Source organism: Triticum aestivum, chromosome 2A (genome assembly GCF_018294505.1).
Source record: "Triticum aestivum cultivar Chinese Spring chromosome 2A, IWGSC CS RefSeq v2.1, whole genome shotgun sequence".
Taxonomy (NCBI): domain Eukaryota; kingdom Viridiplantae; phylum Streptophyta; class Magnoliopsida; order Poales; family Poaceae; genus Triticum; species Triticum aestivum.
In genome coordinates this window covers 673,024,753-673,035,494 of record NC_057797.1, presented here as the reverse complement: position 1 = coordinate 673,035,494, position 10,742 = coordinate 673,024,753, and positions in this window count along the sequence as shown.

The window sequence follows — 10,742 nt, the reverse complement described above, 5'->3', positions numbered from 1 at the left end:
GTCAGATGGCCTTCTTCTACCTCTTGCCTGGCGCTGTTTGTGATATTTCTCAAACCTCCCACGAGTGCCAACCGAACCGCTGCATCGGCCACACGCGATGGTCTCGCCCTCCTTAACCCATTCCTTTAAAGTGGAACCGTCGAACCATCCCAATTCCTTGTCGAACCCGCACCTCCCCTCCCTTCCTCTCTCCATCCTACGCAAACCGTCAACCTTCAGGCACACCTCGCCGACTTTCGTCGGCTGTTGGCTCGTTCCTGTCCGAGGCCTTATTGGTACTCCCTCCGTCCAGGTTTATTAGGCCCTTAAGCAAAAACATTATGTCCGTTTTTATTAGGCCCGCTTTGAAAACCATGTAGCTTTTCCCCTCAAATTAACTCCTGAGTGATGATGTCAGAGAGGTTAAACTTCAGAATCTGCGCCACGCATGCATCCCTCCACGCGCGTGAGCTTGCATGCATGCGGGTCATTGGTAGAGGCTGATGGGATGGTGACTGCATGCATGTGTCGGTAATAACTACTTCCTCCATTCCATAATGTAGTGCTTCCTTTATTCCCGCGCTTCAACTTTGACCGTAAATTTAACCACCAAGACCGATTGCGGCGGGAGCAAAAATTATATCAGTGAGTTCGTATTCGAAAGAAGTTTCAATTATATAATTTTTTTCTCCCGCCGCAGTTGGTCTCGTTGGCTAAATTTATGGTCAAAGTTGGACCTCGGAAAACGTGGACGCACTATATTTTGAAATGAAGGGAGTACTGTGCAAAACGAAGCATCAACTATCTACTGGAGAGGTTAATGCCTAAAATAACACATCCATTTGCTAGTTGCCTTGGTCCTATCAATCTTGTCTTTGGGCCCAATAAACCCGGACGGAGGGAGTACCCTTGTATCTCGCTTCGCTCGCCCTGGTGCCACCATCGACATACACGGTGCAGCGGAGCGGCTGTCGATGTCTTTTCAAAGGAATCGATTGAGAGTATGGTGTTTTGGCTCGGCCTCCATGGAGGCCGAATTTTTTTAAAATTTTGAATTCAAAATTGTTGGTTCCAAAAAATCTGAAAAAATTGTACAAATAAACAAGGATATGAAGGGTATGTGTGTATAATTTCAGGATGAAATACGTTGAAATGCGACCTGTACAAAAAAGATAAATTCATAGTCTGGGAGAATGAATAGTATCATCTGTTAGAAGCCTCAGATTTTTTGTTTTCATAGCCCTCATTTCGAAATATTTCATTTTGAAAATTTACACTTGTGCATTATGCCTTCATCTATCTCTATATCTCTTTTTAGAATTTGAATTTGCATTTACGGGCCTTCCTGAAACTCGGCCTCCAAAAGCAATTTTGGATAAACTGACCAAACATCAAATCCAGGCGATTGTCTCGGTCAGGTGTAGCGTCTATTGTACAGTGTGGAAACTGGGACGATGTTTTCAAAATGAAAAGAACTTCTTAAAAGCATGTACAGTGATTAATAAGATAGTTTTATCTTAAGCCTTGCATGTATTTAGAAATGATAATAAAAATATGTCTATAATAGATTATCTTTTAGTCTTATCTTTAATAACTAGCTATTCCTAAAAGCATTATGAGACATATTACACTAAGACTAGTCATAGTGGGAGTAACTTAGCTAGTAACATAGCGCACTTCAAGAAAATTTTAATTATATGATAAGTAATTAATGAGAAGTAGTAACATAGCACTTCCCAATACAAAGTGAGTCTACAAGCCAATAAATGAAGTCATCTATGACACTACTATTATGTTACTTTGCACTATGAAGATAGTAACTTAGACTAGTCTCATGTGCATGACACTAGTATAAGTTACTCCCCACTATGCTCAGCCTAAGAGATAATCTCTTGAATAAAAGAAGATAAATCTTTTTTTATGATTTCTCTTCCTTTCACGTCAATATTTATCCTAGGTGGCACATTCATTGGTAGTACATGTTCTAATCGGAAAACCAAATAGATAATGCCGGTCTGCCACGGCACGGCTCTCTCTCTCTCTCTCTCCCTAGCAGGGACACGCGTCGCGGATATTCTACGAGTGGTCACACGCTTCGCACTGTCAATGATGGATGGATCGGTCGGTCATCGATGTGGTCGATCGTGTCGAAGTCGACCCGATGATCATGGGTAACGCATTTTAATTGGCTGCGCGGCACAGCTGCGCATTGTTGACCCGCCCGCGCGACACGGACGGACGCGCGCACGTACGTACGTACGGTACGCAGCGACAGCGACCAATCATGCATCGGGCCAGTAGCGCCCGCGCCGACGTCCCCGGTGGCCGGTTCCACTGTGGCGCGCGCGGAGGCGGATCCGTCCCGGCTTCACCCGCCGACAAGGCGAGACGAGCCGCCCGTCGAAGCTCGAAGGGGCGCACCACGGCCGGGTCGGCGCGCGATCGAACACCTATCGCGCGAGTTCTGGGCGCGGGTGGACGCACGACCCGCGCATGGAGAGCGACCGGCCTGACGAGGAGAGGAGGCCTCGGACGGCGACGTCGCCGGGCGTTGGGAACGGACGGGTCGGCCGTGTGGAATGGTTGGAAGGTGGTGGGACGGATCTGGAAGCGGATTTGTTGGCGGCATGACTTATGGAAGCCTTTCTCTCAAGGACGGACGCCCTCGCGCGCTGCCGTGCGAGGCAACGCCGACATGTCCACGGCTGGAGTAATAGCACGGCGCACTCGCACACATGGAGCCATGGCCGGCTAATCAAGGGGCGCCATGTGACGTGATGTAATGTGACGTGACCCACGGTCTATAAGCTCGACGGCAAAATTATCATGGTAGTAGGCCTGATGCGTTTTATGGTCTTGCATGATCTGGTTTGCGCCGTGTGTCTCCGTGGGTTTCCCCGATGTTTTAGCTGCAGTAGTTGTAGTTTGTAAATAGACCCCAGGTGATATCTTTACATGAAATCGAGTGAAACGCATAAAATTACCACAATTCACGTTAAGGTTTCAAAAAACTATCAAAAAAAATTCTTTTTGACTAAAACTATCAGAATTGGCGTCAACTATTTCAAAAAACCCAAATAGTCGACTGGTTAACATATAATCAGGTTTATGAGAGTTGAGGCCCGCACGTAAGATAACCATCGGCTTGACCGTTAACTTGCATGTGGGCCCTGCATGTCAGTGTCTCGTCCTCATATGTCCTCATTTTTTACATAATAACCCCTACACATATTTTTTAAAGCAATCAGGTCCCTGAAAGTATTTTTTTAAAAGCAATCCAGTCTCTGTAGTTGGACGTGACGGTGGCAGCCGTGAGCGGCGGCCGGTTGCGAGCTGCGGCTGGTCGTGAGCCTTGACGCACGCCGACCGAGCTCCCACGCGGCCTCAGGCGGACCCCATGGCGTCGAGCGGCGCGGGGAAGAAAAAGGTGGCGGCGGCGAGTGGCCACACCAAGGATGGCGAGCAGCCGGAGGCAACAGCAGGTGGTGGCGGCAAGGACATGCACTGGCATGTGTTCTTCCCCTGTTCCTTTACTATTTTAGATCATGGTATTTTTCTATAGAGCATGGAATTTTTTTTGTAAAGCATGACAATTTTTGTTACTCCACTGATCCCAGTTAATTTACGCAGCCTTTTTTAATTTGGACTAGAGGGAGTAGTAATAACATGGCCTTTTTTAGCACATATCATGGTAAATTTCTTTTTTTGTATGGCATGTTTTTAGGTATAAACATCATAACCACCTTTTTGTCTGCATACAACATTTTTAAAAATGAAGAATACTCAGAAATTTGTGTTCAAAGCATTTAGATGTTTTTTTGACTTTCTTTCAGCTATACATATGGATGGTCACATGTCATTTTTCAAAGTTTTGTTCTTTTTTTTCAATAATGCGGCAATGGGATGGCAATACCCAGTTCCTATTTTCTAAATTTAGCATGTCAAAGTCTCTCAACTTTTTTCTGTATTTTTTGTGGGGAAGCACAATATCTGACCAACTTAAAATGTGAAGACATTTTTATTATGTACATCATGTCATTATTTGTGTTGTCTTAGCATTAGCATGAGGTCCATATCAGTTTTTAAGTTTGTGGTGAAAATTGGGCTTGTACTTTGGCTTAACTGGGCTTATTCTAGGGATGTGCATGAAAAGGGAGGGGGCCTCCCCAACGAACGTTTCTTTTAGCTGAAACACATCATTCCCTGGTTCGATGGGACCATGTCCCTTGGCACACGGTCCCCAGATATTGGCGTCCAAACCTTAAGCAAGGCATGAGCTGAACAAGAGCAGTGAAAAAGAGACTCATGTGAGGAGTTGAGAGTCTGGTAAGCAAAGTTGTGAGCATTCTCATTCAAGTTCCTAGATAGATGATAGATAGACGAGTCCATTTATATGTTGTAATAGCTTGAATGAAATCACGAAACTTTAAGGGCCATGGGCCCATGGCAGCAACGAATGATTTAATAAAGCTTAGCGGGTTGTTTGGGGAGAAAAGGAATCAAAGATATATTATTTTCATTGAAACCCTAAGGAAGACATCCCCTTCCTCTAGATCTAAATGAAAAGAAAACAACAGCTGTAAAAAAAACTACCGACGAAGCGTGACGACGGAAAGATGAGGAGCAGAGAGCGCCCTCATGAAATGGATATGTGAATCCGGAGAGGGCATCGGACACACTGCAGAAATCTAAAGGAGGGAGCACGCAGAGTTGTTCTTGGAGATCAAGTTGGTCATGAAGAAGGTTGCAGCTCAGATCATCCTCTTACTCGATGCTATCTCCAAGGTCATCATGAAACTCGAAGCCTGGCCGAGGTAAGAGCATCTCCAATAGCAACCCTATTTTTTTAGCATGAATATAGGGTGGGGTAAAAATTTAGGGCACACAAATGTGTATTTTTGTGCACGACCAAGCGTCGTCTTCAACAACAGTCCCATAATAGAACACGAAATAGGGCCATGACTGCTCCAACAACTACCCTAATAGGGCACCGCACCACAAATTTTCTTTTCACAAATGCATATGTATTGAACAAAATATGACCTTTGAATAGAATTTAACATTGCAAGATCACCGCATACATAATTAACAACATATTAAATTGAACACCAAATCCATCCATCAATTTTGTTGGCCTTCTTCTCTTTTAGTATGCCTTAGAATAAAACATGGCATTCATAATTAGATTGAATCAAGGTATTTGTGACATACATAATAATATGATTTAACAAAATAGAGACAAATTACATTTGAGTATCTGAATCAAACAACAACAAGGAAAGTCTTATCCAACGGATGAAGAAATTGGATTTTAGAGATCATGTGCAACTTGATCAACTTCAAAATTACTATTTTGTTGTCAGGTAAACTAAAAATACCAAATTCGTAAGAACAAAGAACCAACTGAACGTGCAAAAACTTGTACATTTCCTAGCATGAATGTGCCAAAACTATGTACGCTACCCACTTTGTGCTGAACTGAACACTAGCTAGCTTGGATGTGTTGGGAAACGTTGCATGGAAAACAAAAAAAATTCTACGCACACGCAAGATCTATCCATGGAGATGCATAGCAACGAAGGGGGAGAGTGTGTTTACGTACCCTTGTAGACCGTAAGCGGAAGCGTTTCAAAACGCGGTTGATGTAGTCAAACTTTCTTCGCGCTCCAACGGATCTAGTACCAACGCACGGCACCTCCGCTTCTGCACACGTTCAGCTCGGTGACGTCCTCCGCCTTCTTGATCCAGCAAGACGTCGAGGTAGTAGATGAGTTCCGGCAGCACGACGGCGTGGCGATGGTGATGGTGATGTGATCTCCGCATGGCTTCATCTAAGCACTATGAAAATATGACCGAGTGAGTAAACGGTGGACGGGGGCGCCGCACACGGCTAAGACAATGTTGTGTCCTTGTGTGGCGCCCCCTCCCCACACATATATAGGTGGGAGGGGGAGGTGAGGCAGCCTAGGGTAGCCAGGGAGCACCCCAAGGGGCTGGCCGCCGGCCCTAGGGGTCCTGCCCTCCTGCGCCCCCCCTTTCCTTGTATGAAGAAGGGGAAGGAAAGAGGGGGGAGAGGGAAGGAATGGGGAGTCTTACTCCACTCTTTCCTTTCCCTCCCTCTTTACTTCTCCTCCTCATAGGGCCGGCTTCTATAGGGGCGCACCAGCCCCTTGTGGGCTGGTGTGTTCCCTCTCTTGGCCCATAAGGACCATATCTTTGCCGGGGGTGCTCGAAACTCCTTTCCGGTGACCCGATAAGTACCCAGTACCCTCCGAAACATTTCTGGTGTTCGAATATCATCGTCCTATATATCAATCTTTACCTCTCGACCATTTCGAGACTCCTCGTCATGTTTGTGATCTCATTCGGGACTCCAAACAACATTCAGTTACCAAATCACATAACTCATATAATACTATATCATCATCGAACGTAAGCGTGCGGACCCTACGGGTTCAAGAACTATGTAGACATGACCGAGACACCTCTCCGGTCAATAACCAATAGCGGAACCTGGATGCCCATATTGGCTCCTACATATTCTACTGTAACGCCCGGATAATTATCCTACAGTGAACCTATGCTAATGATGCCATGTCACCTCCGTTACTGTCGCTAATCCCGCGTTAGTTCAAAATGATTTGAATTCAAATTTGGATTTTTAACAAACATCAAAACTAAAATGTTCGGTATGTGGCATAATTAAATATACTAGATTAGGTATATCTTTTGTATTTTACCAAAACTAAAATAATTAGGAAATAAGTGAAAACAGAAAAGGAAATAAAAATAAAAATAAAAAGAACAAAGCAGAAAACAAAAAGAGAAAAGAAAGAGCACCCCCACTGGGCTAGTCGGCCCAGCTGCTAGCCAGGCCGGCCCAAACCTATTGGGGAGCGCAGTATTTCAAAAGATTTTCCTACGATCATGCAAGATCTATTTGGAGATGCATAGGAACGAGACGGGGAGTGTGTCCATGTACCCTCGTGACCAAAAGCGGAAGCGTTTAGTAACGTGGTTGATGTAGTCAAACGTCTTCACGATTCAACCGATCCAAGTACCGAACGTACGGCACCTCCGTGTTCAGCACATGTTTAGCATGATGACGTCCCTCGAGCTCTTGATCCAGTTGAGGACGAGAGAGAGTTCTGTCAGCACGACAGCATGGCAATGGTGATGATGAAGTTACCGGCGCAGGGCTTCACCAAAGCACTACGACGATATGACCGAGGTGTTAAACTATGGAGGGGGCACTGCACACGGCTAAGAGATTGTCTGTTGTGCTATTGGGGTTCCCCCTGGCCACGTATATAAAGGAGTGAGGGAGAGAGGAGGTCGGCCAGGAGGGGCGCGCCAGGGGGGTGGGGGAGTCCTACTTGGACTCCTAGTCCAAGTAGGATTCGCCCCCCTTTTCCTTTCTTCCACCGGAGGGAAAGTAAGGAGGGGGCCGCGCCCCCACCCCTTGTCCAATTCGGTTTGGGCAGGGGGAAGGCGCGCGCCACCTTGTTTCCCTTCTTCCCTCTCTCCACTAAAGCCCATTAAGGCGCATTAACTTCCCCGGGGGGTTCCGGTAACCTCCCGGTACTCCGAAAAAATGCCCAAACATCTCGGAACCATTCCGATGTCCAAATGCAACCTTCCAATATATGAATATTTACCTCTTGACCATTTTGAGACTCCTCGTCATGTCCTTGATCTCATCCGGGACTCCGAACAAACTTCGGTCATCAAATCACATAACTCATAATACAAATCGTCGCCCAACGTTAAGCGTGCAGATCCTATGGGTTCGAAAACTATGTAGACATGACCGAGACACATCTCCGGTCAATAACCAATAGCGGAACATGGATGCTCATATTGGCTCCTACATATTCTACGAAGATCTTTATCGGTCAAACCGCATAACAACATACGTCATTCCCTTTGTCATCGGTATCTTACTTGCCCGAGATTCGATTGTCAGTATCATCATACCTAGTTCAATCTCGTTACCGGCAAGTCTCTTTACTTGTTCCGTAATGCATCATCCCGTAACTAACTCATTAGTCACATTGCTTGCGAGGCTTATAGTGATGTGCATTACCGAGAGGGACCGAAGATACCTCTCCGATATACGGAGTGACAAATCCTAATCTTGATCTATGCCTACCCAACAAACACCTTCGGAGACACCTGTAGAACATCTTTATAATCACCCAGTTACGTTGTGATGTTTGATAGCACACAAGGTGTTCCTCCGGTATTCGAGAGTTGCATAATCTCATAGTCAAAGGAACATGTATAAGTCATGAAGAAAGCAATAGCAATAAAACTAAACGATCATTATGCTAAGCTAACGGATGGGTCTTGTCCATCACATCATTCTCCTAATGATGTGATCCCGTTCATCAAATGACAACACATGTCTATGTTCAGGAAACTTAACCATCTTTGATTAACGAGCTAGTCAAATAGAGGCATACTAGGGACACTCTGTTTTGTCTATGTATTCACACATGTACTAAGTTTCCAGTTAATACAATTCTAGCATGAATAATAAACATTTATCATGATACAAGGAAATATAAATAACAACTTTATTATTGCCTCTAGGGCATATTTCCTTATGTCTCCCACTTGCACTAGAGTCAATAATCTATTTCACATCGTCATGTGATTTAACACCAATAGTTCACATCTTTATGTGATTAGTTCACATCTCCATGTGACTAACACACAAAGGGTTTACTAGAGTCAATAATATAGTTCACATTGCTATGTGATTAACACCCAAAGAGTACTAAGTTTTGCTTGTGAGAGAAGTTTAGTCAACGGGTCTGCCACATTCAAAGCCGTATGTATTTTGCAAATTTTCTATGTCTACAATGCTCTGCATGGAGCTACTCTAGCTAACTGCTCCCACTTTCAATATGTATCCAGATTGAGACTTATAGTCATCCGGATCAGTATCAAAGCTTGCATCGACGTAACCCTTTAAGACGAACTTTTTGTCACCTCCATAACCGAGAAACATGTCCTTATTCCACTAAGGATAATTTTGACCGCTGTCCAGCGATCCACTCCTGGATCACTATTGTATCCTCTTGCCAAACTCATGGTGAGGTACATAATAGGTTTGATACACAACATAGCATACTTTATAGAACCTATGGCTGAGGCATAGGGAATGACTTTTCATTCTCTTCCTATTTTCTGCCGTGGTCGGGTTTTGAGTCTTTACTCAACTTCACACCTTGTAACACAGGCAAGAACTCCTTCTTTGACTATTACATTTTGAACTACTTCAAAAACTTTTCAAGGTATGTACTCATTGAAAAAACTTATCAAGCGTCTTGATCTATAACTATAGATCTTGATGCTCAATATGTAAGAAGCTTCACTGAGGTCTTTCTTTCAAAAATTCATTTCAAACACTCCTTTACACTTTCCAGAAAATTCTACATCATAGATGGATCGCTGGAGCTTGCACACTTTGTTAGCACCTTTAGGAATGACAAACCTTCTTGTTGCATCATATACAACTCTTCTTTAAGAAATCCATTAAGGAATGTAGTTTTGACACCCATTTGCCAGATTTCATAAAATGTGGCAATTGCTAACATGATTCCGACAGACTTAAGCATCGCTACGAGTGAGAAAATCTTATCGTAGTCAACACCTTGAACTTGTCGAAAACTTTTGCGAAAATTCGAGCTTTGTAGATAGTAACACTACTATCAACGTCCGTCTTCCTCTTGAAGATCCATTTATTCTCAATGGCTCGCCGATCATCAGGCAAGTCAATCAAATTCCATACTTTGTTCTCATACATGGGTCCCATCTCAGATTTCATGGCCTCAAGCCATTTCACAAAATCTGGGCTCATCATCACTTCCTCATAGTTCGTAGGTTCGTCATGGTCTAGTAACATGACTTCCAGAATAGGATTACCATACCACTTTGCTGTGGACCGTACTCTGGGTGACCTACGAGGTTCGGTAGTAACTTGATGTGAAGTTTCATGATCATCATCGTTAGCTTCCTCACTAATTGGTGTAGGAATCACTAGAACTGATTTCTGTGATGAACTACTTTCCAATTTGGGAGAAGGTACAATTACCTCATCAAGTTCTACATTCCTCCCACTCACTTCTTTCAAGAGAAACTTCTTCTCTAGAAAGGATCCATTCTTAGCAATGAATATCTTGCCTTCGGATCTGTGATAGAAGGTGTACCCAATAGTTTCCTTTGGGTATCCTATGAAGAAACATTTCTCCGATTTGGGTTCGAGCATATCAGGTTGAAGCTTTTTCACATAAGCATCACAGCCCCAAACTTTAATAAACGACAGCTTGCGTTTCTTGCTAAACCACAATTCATATGGTGTCATCTCAATGGAGTTAGATGGTGCCCTATTTAACGTGAATGCAACTGCCTCTAATGCATAACCCCAAAACGATAGCGGTAAATCAGTAAGAGATATCATAAATTGCACCATATCTAATAAAGTATGGTTACAAGGTCTGGATAGACCATTAATATGTGGTGTTCCAGGTGGCGTGAGTTGCGGAACTATTCCACATTGTTTCAAATGAAGACCAAACTCATAACTCAAATATTCACCTCCACTATCAGATCGTAGAAACTTTATTTTCTTGTTACGCTGATTTTCCACTTCACTCTGAAGTTCTTTGAACTTTTCAAATGTTTCATCAAGTAGATATACCCATATCTGCTCAAATCATCTGTGAAGGTCAGAAAATAACGATACCCGCCGCGAG